At 42.6% G+C, this 18,702-nt stretch overlaps 1 long non-coding RNA gene across 1 annotated transcript; it reads left to right on the forward strand.

Moving 5' to 3' along the window:
- Nucleotides 1–10,425: 10,425 nt before the first annotated feature.
- LOC136789610 (uncharacterized) lies at nucleotides 10,426–15,440 on the forward strand. The gene is made up of 3 exons (XR_010828384.1): nucleotides 10,426–11,254; nucleotides 11,765–11,838; nucleotides 15,009–15,440. It is a non-coding gene; the product is annotated as an uncharacterized lncRNA (long non-coding RNA).
- Nucleotides 15,441–18,702: the final 3,262 nt, after the last annotated feature.

The following is an 18,702-nucleotide window of genomic DNA, read 5'->3' on the forward strand; positions in this document are numbered from 1 at the left end:
AAATGGTTGGTGAGGGTATTTTTAGTCTCCTAAGTCTCAGTGTGGTAATGCGGTGGTTCATTCAAAGGTACGCTCTGTCCTCTTAGAAGCTGTCCTTGGTTGATGCATGTGAAGGTGTTCCCTGTGCTGTTGAGACAGATATGTACGTGCTAGAACAAATGCATAAACACTGCAAAAATAAAAAAGAAAATGCTGCAGGACTGAATCATCAAAATCCACAGATCCTACACATACATATCTCAGACCTGCTTTGCTCATGAGGCATTTTAATTGCTCTGTGCAAATGACACAAGTGAAACAACTCCACAGCAGAATGAGCTCACAGAGGCAGTCAGTAAGGAACAGGAACACCCAGATGGAACAAGGAAAACTTCTCCTAACTTCTCAAACCCAATCTTCCAGAAGGACCTACACCATAATTTCGAAGACCGGCTTACAAAGCCACAACTCTTCAGAACATTAAAAGCCAGAAAATCGTTATTTGCTTAATCGATGTTTTATAACCATTAAGTAATTTGTGTAGTTTGCCTCACAGCTCACCAACTGTTAAGCCGCCCCTGTTCCACACAAGTAAACTACCCATACCTCATCCATAGGCTTGTCATCTGGTTCAGTAGACACCCTCTTTGCCTCCCTCACGATGTTGTAATACTGTTATACCCAGCGCAGTCACTCCCAGCTTCATGTTGACTGTGTCTAGATCAGACTTCCAACAACAATTGCCTCCCAAATGTCTGTTTGCTCCAAGTGTAGTAGATGGTATCCATTTCCACAAAATCTTGCCATGTTAGACATCACAGTTACAGAAGTACAATTAGCTCAGTGAGGTGTCAGGAAAATCTAGGAACATGCAATCTGCTCCAGTGAAATACTGAACTGAATTCACGCACATTGACATTTCAGAGTTAATACCTAAGATGCATAAGAATCTGCCTTTAGGTGAGATTACGACTGCCTTTAGGTGAGATTAAGAACCAAATCCAAAATAGCAATTTATTCTACTATCTAAAATGAGCAATGCATTTTCATGCCTTCCTTTCTGTTATTTGTAACCTCACTCAACTTCTCCATTTATCATTTGGAATAAATCCTTCTGAGATTCTGCACATTCTTTGCTCTGGTGACATCTACCTCCTACAGCTCTTTTCTGTTTGGGAAGTGCCAGGGCATGAAACAATGTAGAATTCAGCTAACAAAGAATGTTTTTTGTCTCAGCTTTGTGCCATTGACCCTGTGGATATGCTGGTCAAAGTCAGTACTTTCTTCTGTAAGCCTTGCATCTCTGAAGGAACCCTATAAGTCATCGCCCACTGTCATGGTCATCTGTTTTTCACAAATTTCCACCTTTGCTCCAGATGCGTTCTCTGATAAATTCTGAAGAGGAATATTATTTTTAATTGCCTTCCCAATATCTCTTCCCTGTCTTCTGCCTGCAACTCTTATGCTTTTTACTGTTTCAGGCCTCACAAAGGACATAGAAGACACTGATACACAAATGGAGTTGCTGAATTAATTCAGGATGGGAAGGCAACTCTCCCTGCACCACTTACGAAAATTAAGCAAAGAGCTTCCATGTATGGTAGGTGTCACCGCGTTTCACCTACCCAGAAGAACTGCCCAGACAAATGAGCCATAATTACGTCTGCTGAGCTTGAACTGACTAGATCAAGCCAGTAGAAGCTGGTAGCACAGGTAAGGTTTCTTTTCTTGCAATTTGGGTGGAAGGCTGAAGGGTTACAGAAACTGCAGTGGCAACTGTTAATTTGCCTCAGGGACAGAGAACATCAAAGACATTGGGCCTCAGGCCACATGAGTAGCAGAGCCGTTGCCAGCTTACGTATTGATGATCTAATGCAGAAAGTGATAAACAGTTTTAGGTAATAGCCCCGTGGGGGAGGCTACCACATGTGGTCATCTGATACTGCATTGAAGCTGAAGGCCAAGGAGAACTGCAACACACAGGAGTTAAGCTGTCATCCATAGACCCAGCAGGTCAGCCGGTCCGAATGAGCACAGGACCACAACTCCCCCTGACCGCTGGAGGAACAGAGTAGGCTAGGGGCAACGTACATCCTAAAAAGGCGTCAGCTGCCCTGCATCCTTCTAGGGCAAAGGCTTGTCTCAGGCTTTGGAGCTGCAAGTAGGTTCCAGGGTCTTGCACCCCAAAAGCCAGCCCCTATGCTGCCAGTTGGAGCCCCACCTTGCTTACACTGGAGGTAGATCGTGTCTTCAGGGCAGGAAGTCCTCCCTCTGCTCACTCTCTCTCTGCTCTCTATTAGTTTGAAGTCTCCTTTTTTTTTTTTTCTGAGAAAAAAAAAAAAGTCTTTGCAATTCTTAAAGCTGTATATTCTGCTGAAGACCCCAGATCTAAGGATGGAGATGTGATCCCAAAGGAACATCACCTGATAGAAAGAAAAATAAATGAAATTGTAGGCATTGGATCTCCACTCTAGTTACTCATAATACCCTCACATCCTACGTATGTGTGCTGTGTTTCCTTATCATTGGGTCAACAGAGATTTTGCAGAAAGTTTTCAAAACTTGAACTTGTCTGACTGAGTAAAAGACAGCATTTCTTACCAGTTTTAGTTTTGCTTGGGACAGCAGTATTCAAAGAAAGGTCAAAGACAGCGGTGTTCAAGAAGAAAAAAAGTCTGAAGGTGCCACACAGGCAACCCCCCAAATCCCAGATACTTCGTTAATGGTGTCTTGGACCATGACTTAAATTGCCTGTCCGGTGCTTTCCTTTCTTTTCTTTTAACAAACAAACAAACAAACAAACAAGTGTACTATCAGTGTGTTAGTAGGCATGCCTATGCCAGAGTGTCTGTCAGAAGAGATTTACTAGCTCCTGGAAAGATGCGGAGTTTTGGTGCTGAAATGTTATTTTCTGAGGCAGCTAAAATATGAACCATTGATCTGAACAGACGCTAGGTGAGCAAAATGGCTCACAAACCAGGAGTGCTTAAGGCTTTTGCAGGCCTGCAAGAAAGCATTTTAGAAGAAACAACGTGATTGTGTCAAAAGAGGGATGTTCAATGTATGGAGGGTGTATTTCAGTAGTTATTCAAGAGTTTTCCAAATACAATGACAGTGTTAAGCACATCTCAGCAGTGATATATATATATATATATGCATATATATATATCATCCAAATAGACCCTGACTTTGGGATTGAAAGGCAAGCCGGGCTCTGAGATAGCTGGGACTTTAAAAACTATTCTTAACAGGGAATGCACGCATCAGAAACTACAGACAGAGCAAGGAAAAGAATTTCCAAAGTGCCTTCTAAACAAGTTGTTAAGCAGTATTATGGTCCCCATCCTGTTACTCATAGTGAAGTGAAAGGCTCAGCCACAGAACATTTTAAAAATGCTGAAATCCAAGTTATGGAAATAGTTTATGGTACACAGCACTTTCTGCTACTCCAATGTGTTACTGGAGATTTTGAAGGGCTGTAACTACAGCTTCCATAGAGCTGTCAGAGGCAGACCTGTGATGGGAACCTTCACACTCTGGTAGGGTTTGGAAAGCCATTTAAAGCTGAATAGAGTTTAAATAAAGTTTCCCATGGGCTGGAGAGTGAGGGGAGGCCCCAGATGAGGCTGGTCAGGGCAATTCAGGCCTGTTAGAGTCCTCAGGACCACGACAGCTTGTCTGGCAATACCCTGGACCTACCTTCTGTCTCCCTTCATCTAGGAAGACCTAGTCCTAGCTTATTATAAAACAGCATTTCTAAGAATTTTCCTGGGGGGGGCGCTCTGTGTGCAAGTGTGTGTAACAGACAGAAGAAGCCCCGAGTGACAGGGGCCTGTGCACCTGGGACTTCATCAGCTGGAGAGAGCAGCCAAGCTGTTGTGTGTGGGTATTAGTACGGGTTAGGCTGAGTTAGCGTAGCTGTTAGCACAGACCTGTGAACACTAACTGACTTTTTACTCAGTTAAAGCATGATCGACCAACAACAGAGTGGTTTTGGTTTTGCTCAAGGACACAGCCAAGCTGTGCAAACGACCTACTGACCACCGTGAATTGCAAAAGCATCCAGAAAAGACTGGAGCAAGCAGACTGTGAACATAAGCAATGGTGAGAGCAAATCAGAAAAGAAATGGCTTAATTATCAACAATGTATTCTCTAGCAAATCCCGTACCTAAGGGCACTGAGAGGTACTGAGAGTAATTGGATGTGGCTGAAAAAAAGACTACAGGGAGGGAAGACCCATGACCAGGATCATCTCTGCAACTTGTGGGGAGCCCAGGGAGAGGGACGGAGCCCAGCACAACCTCATGGCCCCGTGCCAGCACGACACCCAGCACAGCAGGAACCACCAGGCTGAGCCACCCGACCTCCCTCCAGAATTGCACCATCCCTCCCACAGGATGAGGAGCTTGCGAAAGAAACCTCAGCTCCAACCCACCCGGCTTGTGTCCCTGACTGCATCACCTCTCCCATGGCACAGGGAAGTCGTGCGAATTGTAAAATTGCATATATTTGTGCATTGAATATAGTTGGCCAGAATTTGAAGGGAGGGGGCTGCAGGAGGACCTGCGTGGAAAAAGAGCTTAGCGCTACCCTTTGCTGAGTAGCCCAGCTGGCTCCAGTGGCCCCATCGCAGGACACAGCTGAGCCCATCAGCCAAGCTGGTGGCACATCAGAGCCAAGCAGGTGAGTTTATAGTGCCTCCTTGAAAGGTATATTTAAGAAAGGATGGAAACTGCAAGCACAAAAGACAAAAACACCAGGTTGGAGAAAGAGGAAGAAGACCATGACCAAGAGGCATGACTCTAAAGGGACAGCTACTGATGGAGGAACCACCACCATGCGCCAACCCCAGCCTCCTGCTTTGCACATGGTCTCATTTAAGGGACCGAGCAGAATGTGGATGAGGGGACAGGATAACAAAAAAGGGGGAGAGGGGTGTGGAGGGAAGTAAGGTTGTTCTCCTGAAGGGTTTATTTGCATGCCATTGCAGAACCAACTCTCTGAGATCCCTGCCAGGAAGGGAGGGTTTCACTTCCACTACCCCTTCTGAGTCATTTGTTACTGTCAAGGATATTACTGTCACTCCAAACTAGACTGTTCTGGTTCAGAAAAAACACAGACAAGCCTTTCATCAGTGAAGCCTCTTTTCAAGTCTTGCTCCTGGTCCCAGGGATGAATCTGAATTTGAAAAACACCTGGGATGAAAATGAAAATTATTATCAACAGGTCAAACCCTCACACTAACTCCAGCCTGAGATTTCTGAAGGATCACCCAAACATCTTCGTTCTTAGCATTTCAGTTCTTAGGGCCCAGAAAGCGTCTCTTTTTAGGAATCACTCAAAGATTTTTAGGGATTCTCAATGTTCAGTCTTGGAATGCTGCTACTTACATGCTATGATTGGTTTGAATCAATATATTGACGGTGATGGGTATGTAGCTCTCTTTTTATCTGCCAAAGGATACTGTGTCAAAGGAAAGGAAGCTCCTTAGGTCTGTCTGCTTGATGTGCCATGGTAGACAATTCTGACGAGCAGCACTATCCACCAGGTGGCAGTGAGAGACAGAGGAAATCTGGCCAGTGGAGCAGCAGAGGTGAGACTGAAAACGCTTCTGCCTGAACACGGCCCCGAATTAGATCTTGAGTTGCCAGGAGTGAAAGAAACTGGTATATTGGGCATAGCTGGCAGTTCTGGTAGCAGGGGAGCTAAAGGGGTCACCTGTGTAGGAGAAGATCACGGACTGCCCTTCAGTCACAGCCAGTTCCAGCTGGAATGGACAACACCAACCCATCCTGCACCAAAACTAGAACCAATCAGAGAAGCATATAGCCCTCCGTGAAAGCATATTTAAGAAAAAAACAGCTGCTGGAGGTAGGAAATACAATGGGAGACGTGAGGATGTGTAAGGAGCGGTACAGAAGGAGGCTCAAGAGGAGATGATGGGAGATGCAGGAGGAGACTTACGAGGACATCCCAGGCAGCTCTCCCTGCAGGGACTGCAGCTGATGAAGGAACCCCTGCAGGAGCAGGTACAGCCCCGAAGGAGACTGCAGCCTGCAGATGAATTTAGGCCTAGAAGAGGGTGAGGAGTTGCTGGATCCCTCTGGGAAGGCAGCACAAACCACATGCAGGCTGGGAGATCTCTCATTTCCCTCCTCAGCTGTACGAGGAGCCCTCTGTGAGTCTGCAGAGATGTACGCAGGGAGGCAGAGAAATGGATAAAAGAGGCAGAATTGGAAGCAAGCAATATGCTCTTTCTGGAGTACCAGTGCTAGAAGTGGATGCATCCAGGCCTCTATCCAGAGGTGAGTTTGTACTGTGTGCGCAAGAGTCATTAAATCCACCAACAAAAGGTCACTGAATGCAATGCTATACGCCATTGCTGAAACTTCAACTCACAAGTCTTACCATCCACAAAATTTACTTATAGTGTGGAAGTTGGGCTCAGACTCGATTGTTCTTGTGGGGTTCCTTCCAACTCAGGATATTTTATGATTCATGTTCTGTGAAGTGCATGAACTGACTTTGTCATTCTAGCTCACTTGAGAAAGTAAGGAAAAATCTTTGAGTATGTCCAACACTCTCAGTTCTTCAAATATACCTACTCCATAACACGACAGTTTAACATCTGTATATATGTCACGTTACCACGTGTGCCTTCTGAGTGTTTTATTGGCAGAACTCACATTTTAACATTGACAATATGAAGATGAATGTTAAATGTTTACCACAGATAAGCAAACAATGAAATTACTTTTCCTTCCTCAACACATTCTATGGCCTGGCATGCTGAACAAGTGTGATGTATACTGAGGAAATGGCTCTTTACTCTTTTAAAAAACAAACATTACCAATGAAAGAGTTAGTATTTACCATTAGCTACAGTTGAATATTTTATGCTGATAGCAGAATTACAGGTAGAGCTTTTTAATAGAAAAGCATTTGCTTTTTTTTTTTTTACATTCTTGTAATAGTTGTTGTGTGGATATTTGGGCTTTTATCTTCTCAGTTATCGCTGAAGTAGCCCTGCATATCATCTTTCTTGCTCGGAAAGAAAGTGGTTTCTCATGTGAGAGCTCTTGAGCCTAATTGCTTCCACAGAGATGGACACCACAACTGTGGTCACCGGTGCTCAAACCACGGCACCAGTTTTGTGATTTCTATACTGGTACCTAATTTTGGACGTACTGCTAACGAACATTTCCACTGTTTACTAACAACAATCCACAAACACTAATCACTGGCGTGGAGGGCATTAACAAATACTAATCCGGTAAAGTTCTGAAGCTTAAACCACACGCACACGCGGCACCGAAGATGGCTCCGACGCCTCAGACTTGGCGCCAAATCCCAAGGCTGCGAGCATCCGGCCGCCATCGCGGTTGGCAAGAGCACGACTGCGCATGCGCCCACCTCCCCCCTCCCAACCGCGCAAGGCGGGCTGCGAGCGCGCGCTCGCGCTCTCCGCCACTCCTCCAGCCGCCAGGCGGCGCCGGGGAGCCGCCATCTTAGCGACCCCGCTGCTGCCGTGAGGGGCGGCGCTGAAAATCCTTCTTGAAGTAAAAGTTCATAAAAATAGACGTTCGAACACGGTGGTAGAAAAAAAAAATCATGTCTTGCCTGCCAAAATCTGTGCTTTACCTTCAGATACGTTCTGTTCAGCCAGTCGTGCCTTACAGGGCATGCTGGATTTATGGGGGTGCCTTGGCAATAATTAAGCTTGTTAAGAGGTTGTAACGATATGCCGTGCTAGTGAGGTGCTATGCCGGAGATGTCACAGAGGTGTGATGGAGATGTACCTCTCTCTTTGTAGCCAATGTAATTTTAAGACAGGGTGGAAAAAAAAAAACACAAAAACAAACCAACAAACAAAAAAAAACACTTTACAAAAACCAAACCAAACCAAAATAACAACAAAACCCAAACACTTTGCCTAAGTGCAGTGTTCCTCTTACTTTTGTCAAAGCCAATGGAAAAAACATCCGTGCTGAAAAGATTCTCAGCGTTTTGTAGGACTGGACCCACAGAGAGATTTATAGACCAATCATTTTTAGAAAAGTGACTTTTTCCAGAAATAAATTCCAATAGCTGTGGTAAAATTGGTTTCCCCCATTGTCTTTGCTGAAGTCTCCTTAAATGACAGCATCACATTCACTGCTCTAACAGAAACACAATAATGAATGTTAGTACAAGCAGCTGACAGTATGACACTAATAAATAATTTGGAAGACAATTACCTGAGTTTAAGAGGGTTATTTTATGAACAAGCCCCCCTTTTGGAAGTCCTAGGCATGCACGGCTCTGCTGGTGGCATTACAGGTCATTCAGCAGCTCTCTTCATGCCAGACCTGGAGATAAAAACTAGCTTGCCTTGGTTAGCAGTGATTAAGTCTTATCAAACATTCCGTTTTTCATACTTCATTCAATTAGAAGCATTTATATCAGGTTCATAGGAATAGTTTTTATTATATCTTTCCTTGAAGATATCCAATAATTACAGCTCATCAAGGTCAGGTGAGCAGCTGGCTACCTAGCCCTTTGTTTGACTTAGGACAGCCTGAATGCAAGCCTGAAGTAATGGCTAGATCAAAGTTTGAGTTCAGATGTATACTTACAGTCTTGGCAGTCACCCTGAATTTGTTCCAGAGTAGCTCAAATTAATATCTGTCTTGTGATTTCCAAATAATGAACGGGCTTGTTCTTTCTTTTGGTGAAGTTCTGACTTACCTGTTAGGAAATGGGAAATTGTCTGACAGTTCCAGGTGAGTCAAAGTACAAGTAAATACATATTTGTCTACAAATTTTGAAAGTCCTTTTTCCTGAGTGTGCATTCTCTAATACCTTTTACTGTTTACAACTCCAGGAAGCACAATGGTCTTTTCAAAATGCAAAAGTAATCAGAGCTATTTGAAAAAGTTTTGAGTCACTGCTAATGAAATGCAGATAACAAGGGAGTATAATTTAGCACGCTGTGAGAACTGAATAACCATTGATTCGTACATACTGGTTATAGAAATAGAAGGTGTCTTGGAAGTGATCACTGTAATACTGAGGTATTACATTACGCAGTCACATTGTGACTGTTGTGGCTGACACCACTGTCTGCTTTTTTAGGCTGGGTACTGGTGGCAAGGGTTTTAGTGGTATAAGTGGGCTGAGTAGTTGTGGTGGACTAAGGGATACTGGTGGATCAAGTGGCTGAGGGGGGTGTACCTGAAAAATTTGCAAGCCAAAGAGGCATCACACAGAAAAGAAAAAAAAATTTTAAAAAAGGAAAGAAAACAAACAAACAAACATAATAAACTGCAAACAACAAAAATTACAATTTTCATGAAATAGTGATTTTGTAGTAAAATCATGTAAGCAGTTCCTGTAAATCAGTCTAGATATTTTTTATCTTCTCTCACAGATGTAATAGTAAGCATTTATCTGGCATGGTCTACTATATTTATCATACCCAAACAGAATGGCAAACAATAATCATAGCACTCTTCCTATGTGGTCATTATGTCTTGGATACCGATTCTTTGCCTGTGTATTTCCTGTGGAAAGGTGTAACTTGCAGTTTCCAGAACTGATGGCCAGGAATATAAGGAAAAGTTGTAAGATAAAGCAAACAATCAAACAAAATTCTGTTCAATGTTACAAGTACCTTTGTGTAAACACTGCCAAAGTTCATAGAGCACTGCTACCTTATACTGCTTTAAGTGAGATAAAATCCTGATAAAATCATGAACCATTTTACTATGAAACAGTTGAGATTTTAGACAGGAGCATATGTTATTTTGTAAACCCTCCCCTCCTAACAAATCTCCAAGAATTAGTCTTTCTTCTTTGATTTATTTTTTCAACATAACATTGATTTTACTAAGGTTGTATATATATGAAGACTGTCAGATAAAGAGAATTCTGTGATAAATTTTAGTTCTAGGAATAGGAAAAAAGAATGGCTAAACCAATCTGGTTACATTTCTTAGTAAAAATGTTTAGGAAAGCACTTCAGCATGTTAAGTAAGCACTGAATAAACGTTTTTCTAATATGGCAGCTGAGCTTTGCCTGAGTGTCTGGAAGACTACTATTTTCTGAGACTCCTTTTGACAAAAACAAACAAACAAACAAAACCTGCTCATTTTGTGTTCACTTATGAGATGAACAACAACAGTAACAAAATCCCCTTTGGATGTATGCTAAACTGTAGGTTCCAAATGTCTTCCAATATCTTCCAACGCAGCGGAAGTTCAGCTAAGGTAATGCTGTGTTAAAGGTGCAGCTTGCATCATTTACTCATTAGTCGGATGTCTTGCCAAGACAAAAGACTGGAAACAAAGACTGGAATGCTGTTCCACAGGTCTGGTTGACACCTAATCTCGTTATCTTTTATTCTACTGTTATGAAATACTTCCCCCTCTCTCTTCCTAGAGAAAGTTTTTAGGAACTCTTCAGAATAAAAATACCAAAACCTAAGATCGAACATTAATAATAGAACAGATTTGTATTTACAACAAAAGCTTTAAATACTTAATACTGCAATAGAATGGTCTTGAGAAAAAATAGTCATTTTTCTAAGAGGGAATTGATGTTAAACAAGATCATGTTATCTAACTAGAAATTCTTCAAGCAGGCAATATGAATAAAATGTCTTTTGTATATGTAGGAAATTTAGGAAAAATAATTGCTTCTTCTGTTTACTTCTGCATTATTTATATGAGCTTACAGTATCTATTTTCTACCATGTATTTTATGTAATATGTAAAATAGAGTTTTATTTTACACCATTTGAATGTCTGCTACTACTCATGTCTTGTTGATCTTGACAAAAACTTAAAATGAAGAAAAATTAATTTGATCTTAGTTCCATATTGAAGTTGATATGCAATATCTGATTTTTCCTGGGTAACACCGAATATACTTCTACAGAATACTCTGCCTCCAAGCGTGGTTCTAAATGTCAGAAGGCATGCATTGATTTTAAGAACAGTGTCTTTCCTAAGAATAAGTAACCCTTCTTTCAATATAGATGTGAACAGAAAAAAAGAAGTAAGAAACAGTTAATAAGAAGTAAGAAAATGTAAGACTTCAAAAAGAAACTGGCAGAAACCATGCTTCTGAGGCATTAAACGGTGAAACTACTAAACCACCCTGCATGATCTTACTGCAGTCTTTGCTTTTTCTGTTGGGAGGAAGTAGAGAAGACAGAGCCTGACTTTTGTTGGAGGCACACATCAAAAGGACAAAGGACAACGGTCACCATTTACAAGGGAATTTCTGAGTAGGTAAGAGAATCTCTCTCTCTCTCTCTCTCTCTCTTTGCATCTTTCTCTCTCTCTCTCACACACACCATGAGGGTACTTAAAAACTGGGACAGGGGTCTACAGAATTGTGGAATCTCCAGGGTTGGAGATATTCAGGCTTAACTGAACATGGCCCTGAACAACCTGTTCTAGCTGACTCTGCTTTGAACAGGGTGTTGGGCCAGATAACCTCCAGAGATTCTTTCCAACCTAAACTATTCTGCGATTCTAAAATATGTTTTGATAAAACCCGAGAAACACTTTGAAAGGAACATTCATCAGGCTGGAGCAGTTGGAGATCTCCATTCATGTGCTTACCTTATAACAATTAGGATATTCATTTTCTTTGTGGAGCTTGTGCAAAATAAATAAAATAAAATTCAGAATGCATTTCAATTCTCATAGTACCGATTGTATTAATACTTGAAAAAAAGAATATGGCAAAAATGGACAAGAAGGAAAGAACTAGTTTTTGTCCTCTTCCTCTCTCAGGTATGACCATTTATCAGTGCATCACAGACTGTGCAGCTGATTTATTAACTCACGTCCAGTCTTTCACTGACAAGGTAAAATATGCTGCTGCAAGCTCTTTCAAAAAACTTCTTTCTCAGTTCCCTATCTTAATAATACCACAGCCCAAGTCTGGAACACTGCAAACCCAATTGGATGAACTGTTTGTGTATCTATCTTCTCTTGTGTCTATCTATCTTCAAATATTAGTAGTTGACCTAATGAAACGATGTCTTCTCTCTGCAAACCACATTTTGCCTGTGATGGGCCATCACAATACTGCCTGAGACATTCTTACCTACTACTCTTTCACCAAGGTGTGAAGGAGAAGTTATGCTAGTATGGTGCAAAAACAACCTTTGAAACACTGCCCAACTCTTCTGTTAGATTGAGAGTGGAGACAGGGGGCTCATCGGCCTGTGAAATGTTATCACACCCTTAAACCTGGTTTTGGCAGTGCCTGGTTAGTCTCTTCTCAGCCTTGGTCTGCATGCGTTAAGATTTAAGGATAAACTACACAGAATGCGAAGTCTGGCATTCACTCAGACCAGTTGTAGATTCTGGCCTTTGCCATGGTGAGTTTAGTGATAATTTCTTTCAGTATGCCATCATAGACAAACAAGTGGTCTTAAATAAATACTCCAGAAACAATGCAGTCTTAGTTAAGACATCTCAGAATGGCAGGGTTTGCAAATAAATATACGCTCACTGTATCTTTTCCTGTAATATCAAGGCTAAGTGCAGTGTCACAAGGTATTTTAATAACAAAATGGGATCAACGTAGTAAACAAAGTACTTCATTAGTGATATTCTTTTAAATGCTAAAATTCCTAAACTGACTATATTAAAAATAGGATGACAGCACAGATAAAATGTGTTTCACCAAGAAGAACCCAATCTTAACAAAACAGATCTACACTAGAGCTATTCTTGTAACTCCAGCCCTGTACCCTGTATGCCTCTGCCTTTGCACTGGAAGTGGTGTTTGTCCTCTTGACAGTGATCTGATTCAGGGCGCGGAGTCATCAGGACACTAATCTTATCAAAAAAAAAAGAAAAAATTGTGATAAAAAACAAAACAAAAGTTTTCTGCTGGCTCAACCACCTGCAGGGACACCTGCTAGGATTAGAAGAATTCAAGAGAAGGGGCTGGAGCATGCACCAGAGGTGGAAGGCTCAGCGCAGTGGTTCATCCTCGGAAAGGAAAGCCGGTCGGTCCCCTGGGGGTTGCAGCTCCAACCAGCCCAGACCGGAGCAGGGCAGGGGCCCTGCAGGGAATGAACTGATCAGTGGGCACAATGCGTACCCGACTGTTGGGGTCCCTGCATTACAGGCCAGAATAACCATTTTCTGCACCTTGCCTAGTCTGACAGAAATGCAGCCAAGTACACCCGTTTGATCCCCACCAAATTCACGTAGTCAGGAGTTTCTCCCTGGAAAACAAAATGAAAAATCTGCTTAAACTTCGGGGAATATTCATTAGGCTAATTCCTGACTGAAGTGCAACCCAGGAAACTAGGCAATTTGCTAGGTTCCAATATTATGTCCACAGTCATCAGGGTGACCAACTTAAACAAAACTAAACAAAGCTATTTTGTTTAGTCCATAGAAGAGAAGGTTAAAGTCAAAGAGGTCTTATCACAGGTTGTGGCTGCATAACTGGAGGTGTTAAATGTTATTCTATGAAGTCACTGGAAGAATATGCTTCTGAAAAGAGAAAGAAATCTGCTAGGGGGTTGAGGAACAGTTTCCTTCATTTCAGCAGCAGAGTGGGGAAAAAGTCATGCTATCAACATGTCCTGAGCAGATGCAAATTGTGGTGGTACTTGGGCTTTGTTGTGTCTGCCTTTCCAAGACATAGCTGCCCTTGTGAAGCTGTATCTCCAGCATCCCCTGAGCTCTTTGAGTGTAGTTTACAATGGTGCCAGTACTGGAGGACTGAAGGTTGGAGGCAGTCATGTTTGGGCTGGGTGTGAAGTGAGGGGTCTGGAGAACAAGTCTTACGAGGAGTGGCTGAGGGAGCTGGGCTTGTTCAGCCTGGAGAAGAGGAGGCTCAGGGGCGACCTCATCGCTCTCTATAGGTACCTTAAAGGAGGCTGTAGAGAGGTGGGGGTTGGTCTATTCTCCCACATGCCTGGTGACAGAACGAGGGGGAATGGGCTAAAGTTGCGCCAGGGGAGGTTTAGGTTGGATATTAGGAAGAACTTTACTGAAAGGGTTGTTAGGCATTGGAATGGGCTGCCCAGGGAAGTGGTTGAGTCACCATCCCTGGAGGTCTTTAAAAGATGTTTAGATGTAGAGCTTAGTGATATGGTTTAGTGGAGGACTTGTTAGTGTTAGGTCAGAGGTTGGACTTGGTGATCTTGGAGGTCTCTTCCAACCTAGATGATTCTGTGAAGCCAGTGCTCTGTGGGATCTAACTGGTTATTACAGAAATCAGCACTCCCATGAGCTTACTTAGGCCTCAGGGGCACTACATCTGCAGAAACAATGGATATTTTCCTGGGGTCACACCTCAGATGACCAGGTGGGCCTCACAAATGTAGGTGCCCTCACTGGGCCTGCAGCTGCCCCCACCCTGACGCCTTCACTCCTCGTGTCTGGGCCCCGCCCCACTTCTGCCTCCAGCGCTGCTGAGTGGGTCACCTCTTGGAGTGATGGCTGGGCTGACCAATCAAAGCAGGAGAGCCACGGGCACGATTCTGGCAGTGTCTGCTGATTGGCTACTCCGCACATGGGAAATGGTGGCACTTGGTGCCATGGTGTAGGTGCTATGGTGCGTCCTTTGGCCTGCTTGCAGCACCTCCCTCACAACACCAAGTGCCCGGCATTCAGCCTGTGGGGGCCCTGTGTCTCAACACCACCCGCTCCCCATAAGTGCCTGCTGTCAGAAAAAAGGCCCGTTAGGAACAATAAAAGTTGGAATTTTAGCCCTGAAATTCCTGGGAGTGTGCTTGCCCTTTGAGTCAGCCAGCCTAGCACTTAAGTTGCACTAAGTAATTTATTGTGATTCTTTTTTCTACTACTCCCATAGAATATCCATTCCAGGGCCTGATTTTCTGAATAAGGACAGCTGCATTGCAAATATGAAATATGTCTTCTCATGAGAGAGGGAGTTAAGAGAATCTTAGTAGACAGGATGCTGACTAATGAACACCTAGATTATTGTATTAATAGATGTTGCTTAATGTCTTTGCTTACCACTCTGCAAATTAACCGAAACAAGAAGTCTTGGGGCCTGTCACAAAGGATGGTTCCTGACAAAAACGGGGAACGTGTCTCAAAAACCATCTGAGACCGCCCCTGTGGTTAGGACAAGAGCCAAGGAGCAGCCGAGTCTGCACAAAGGCAGGAGGTCAACTAGTGATGATGAAGAAGAGTTATCAGCCTTCATCCCCACGACCCCTGGCGACCACCACCAGGAGACACTGTGCAAGCGCAGACGGGAGAAGTTTATGGAAATGACTTTTTGGAACTAATTTTAAGATGAAGTGGGGATAGGTTATGTATACATATAGGCGTATTGGGAAACCATGCATATGTAACTCTTTGCTGCATATAACCAAGGCAACTTGCCGTGTTGGGGTGCGCACGACTTTGGTGGGACTACTCCCCGTGCTGCCCAGTGCTGAATAAACATACCTACTTTACCATCTTACTGATTGTGGAGTCTGTTTTCCGCACGTCACTCATTTTCAGCCTAAAATTAATAATGTTTAATATATACATGCTTGTTCTTCTGCTAACATTGTCTTTTATTTTTAAAGGTTTATCTCCTTTTTGAGGTTTGTTCTCAGTGCATTTTTTTGACAGCAGTCTTGTCCATCTCAGCATCTCAGCTAGACTAACAAGCCATGCTCTCATGCCTTCAATTTTTGCATCTTTTTGTGCATTCTTCTTGAACATGAGTAATCATCATGTATGCCATATTTCAGAAGAATTCTCTCCAGGACTGATGATAGTCCAGTGCATCTCTGTCTTGATTCCAGCTGATCACAGGTCCACAGAATCACGGTATTGTTGAGGTTGGAAAGGACCTCTGGAAGTCTGCTCCAACCCCTGCTCAAGCAGGGACACCCAGAGCAGGCTGCCCAGGACCATGTCCAGGCAGCTTTTGAAGGTCTCCAAAGAGGAGACTCCACAGCCTCTCTGGGCAACCTGTGCCAGCGAGGCACAGCGCTCAGTACAGATGTGCTGCACAGTACAGTAGTGCAAAGTACCAAAGTGCTTCCTGATGTTCAGAGGGAACCTCCTGTGTGCCAGTTTGTGCCCATTGCTTCTTGTCCTGGCTCTGGGTGCTGACGCATCCTAGGATTACCATTTGCCCTTTGTGCTGCTACTACGCCTTTCCAGCTCATGGCCATCCTGGGAACAGCAAGTACTTCTTTGTCTTAGGACCTAATTGTTTCCAAACGATGAGCATATGCTACAAATCTTTGTTACTGGTTTCCAGATAAGTGGTATTGTGTTTTGTAAAGATACATCTAATCTCAGTCCTACTAGCCAAGTTCCCAAGGTTGCACAGTTCTTTCAGTTTTCAAACATTATTAACTGGCTTCTAACTTGGAAAAATAGGAAGAAAGTCATGAAAGTAAGGCAGACAAAAACTACCTATATGTTGTGCTATTGTTTGAATTGTTTATTCTGATTTGTCTCAGTAGTTTGACCTTTGCTTCCTTTTTTATTTTTTGTCTAAGAGAAAAGAGGTTTTGTTGGAGAAGTCGAGTGTGAGTTGGTGAAGAATTGGAAATGTTAAATGTGCAGTTGTTGAGCTACAAAATAAAATGACATTTTACTTCATAAAAAGGAGTTTCTATTAAATATTCTATTTGAAAAATCCATATACTTTTTTTTCCATAAAACAATTCAGAAAGGAAAATCACCATTTTTCTAAGATTATATTATAGTGAACAAAGTAAATTTCTTTATAGACAGTAATTCTCATATGTAGCATGCATAAAGAAGTGGAGAAAAAAAGTGGAAGAAATAATAATCTGACCATGAAGGACCCCTAGTGGTATAAATGCTTTTGATAAAAAACCTCACTATTCTGCTTGCTCATAATTTTATTAGGAATCACTGCAGCAGTTTCAGATTTTAAGTTCACCTATGATATTTTGTGCTTCTTGTTGTAGATAAAGTAAAAACAGAAAATTGTAATATACAGTAAAGTGTCAGGGTGTACAATGGCCCTTTGCTTTAAGTTCCATGGAACTTAAAGCAGATGCTGTCAACTTAAAAATTATGTTATTTGTTTTTACCTGCTGTTATTGAAAATAATACACAAATAGCACAGTGAGAGAGAACAGACTGACTCCAGACATTGAGCAGATTTTTGTACAAAGAAGCCAGGAGAGACTCCTCCCCCCACCTACTTTTATCACCTATCACCTGCTCAAATTTAAGTTTTTCTTAGCAGCACTAACAGCTTGATCCAACACACTGAAGTCAAACTTTAACAAAAAGGACAAGAAAGCAGATAATGATATGAGAGGTACATCTGAGTCTCATTTGTAATGGCTGTGCTAATACTTTTATATCCTCTCTGCTTTATTTATTTATTTATTTATTTTGAAAAACAGCTATGCCATTACTTTTGGAGTATCCTTCAACCATTCTAGAAGATAACCAACTGTAAGAAATACTTAGATTCTTAGTTCTTTCAATCACACTTCGAAACAGTTTGACATAAATCTTGAATATGCCTCATTTTTTAAAGAATTCTGCAAATACATTGCTAATAGTTCTTTACCAATGTTTTTCAAAGTCAGAAGAGATGTATGCCTGCTATTTTAGAGGACCATTGAAAATCCAAATGCATTCTGAATGCAGTTAAACTTAACCACTCACCCTGGAAAAGACAGAATAAGCCACATTATAGTGAGACCAATTACTTTGGTAGAACTCCAGGATGCACAGCCTTTGGTGTTCACACTCCCAAGTTTCTGCTGGTGAGGCAGCACGAGGGAGCGATAATGCCAGTCCTGGGCTGGGCTGGGTCTCAGGTGCCCGCTGGCCTCACCAGCACCATGCAGCCCTGGTCACACCTGAGGTGAACACAGAATTGTGGTAAAAGCAGGAGCCTGAAGCAGGAGTATCTCCGCACAAAGTCATCACAGAATCACAGAATATCCCGAGTTGGAAGGGACCTACAAGGGTCATTGAGTCCAACTCCTGGCTCCTAGATATCCCAGTATCTCTGTGTTCATCGACATACTTATCCACAAACCATAACATTTTCCAAAGATAGCAAGTTTATTACACCTTAAACGGAACTTAGTCCTCAAAGTCTAACACATGTACCACCACTTTTAAAAAATCTTTGCTACTCTTCCCTCCCTCCCTCCCTCCCTCCCTCCCTTCCTTCCTTCCTTCCTTCTTTTTGATTGTGAGGCAGCCGCAGCCTACGTGGATCGTGGAACCCCAAGTGTGGAGCTTAGGTGGAGACAAAAAGCACCAAAACCACGATTCTCCATCTTTGGTGAATCAGCAGCAGATTGCAAATATATGAGAAATAAAATGAAAAGCAAAGATGATAGTACCTCAGTTGTAGAGATCAGATATGACAACATATGCAGTGGCTGATAGTTCTTCTATTTTTTAATCTTACTTTTATTTTAGGTTATGGAGAGAGAGAGATCAAACCATCGTGCTGTGGGGAACAGAGACAAGCCATCTTGTGGCAGAGTGGGTGCTGGCATAGCCAGGACAGGGACAGACATTTGCACCAAGGGCAGGAGGGGGCTCTTCCTGGAGGCGCCTCTTGGTTTTTCCATCATCTGCGATGCAGACGGAGTGTCATTAGAAGTGGGAGTCATTAAAAAAACCTCCATGCAAAACACCACCGAGTTCTCCAGATGAGTTTTACGAGTGGGAGAGATGTGGGTGAAGACGACGAGGGCAGGGTTAAATCTTTCTGG

Source organism: Anser cygnoides, chromosome 1 (genome assembly GCF_040182565.1).
Source record: "Anser cygnoides isolate HZ-2024a breed goose chromosome 1, Taihu_goose_T2T_genome, whole genome shotgun sequence".
NCBI classification, from domain to species: Eukaryota; Metazoa; Chordata; class Aves; order Anseriformes; family Anatidae; genus Anser; species Anser cygnoides.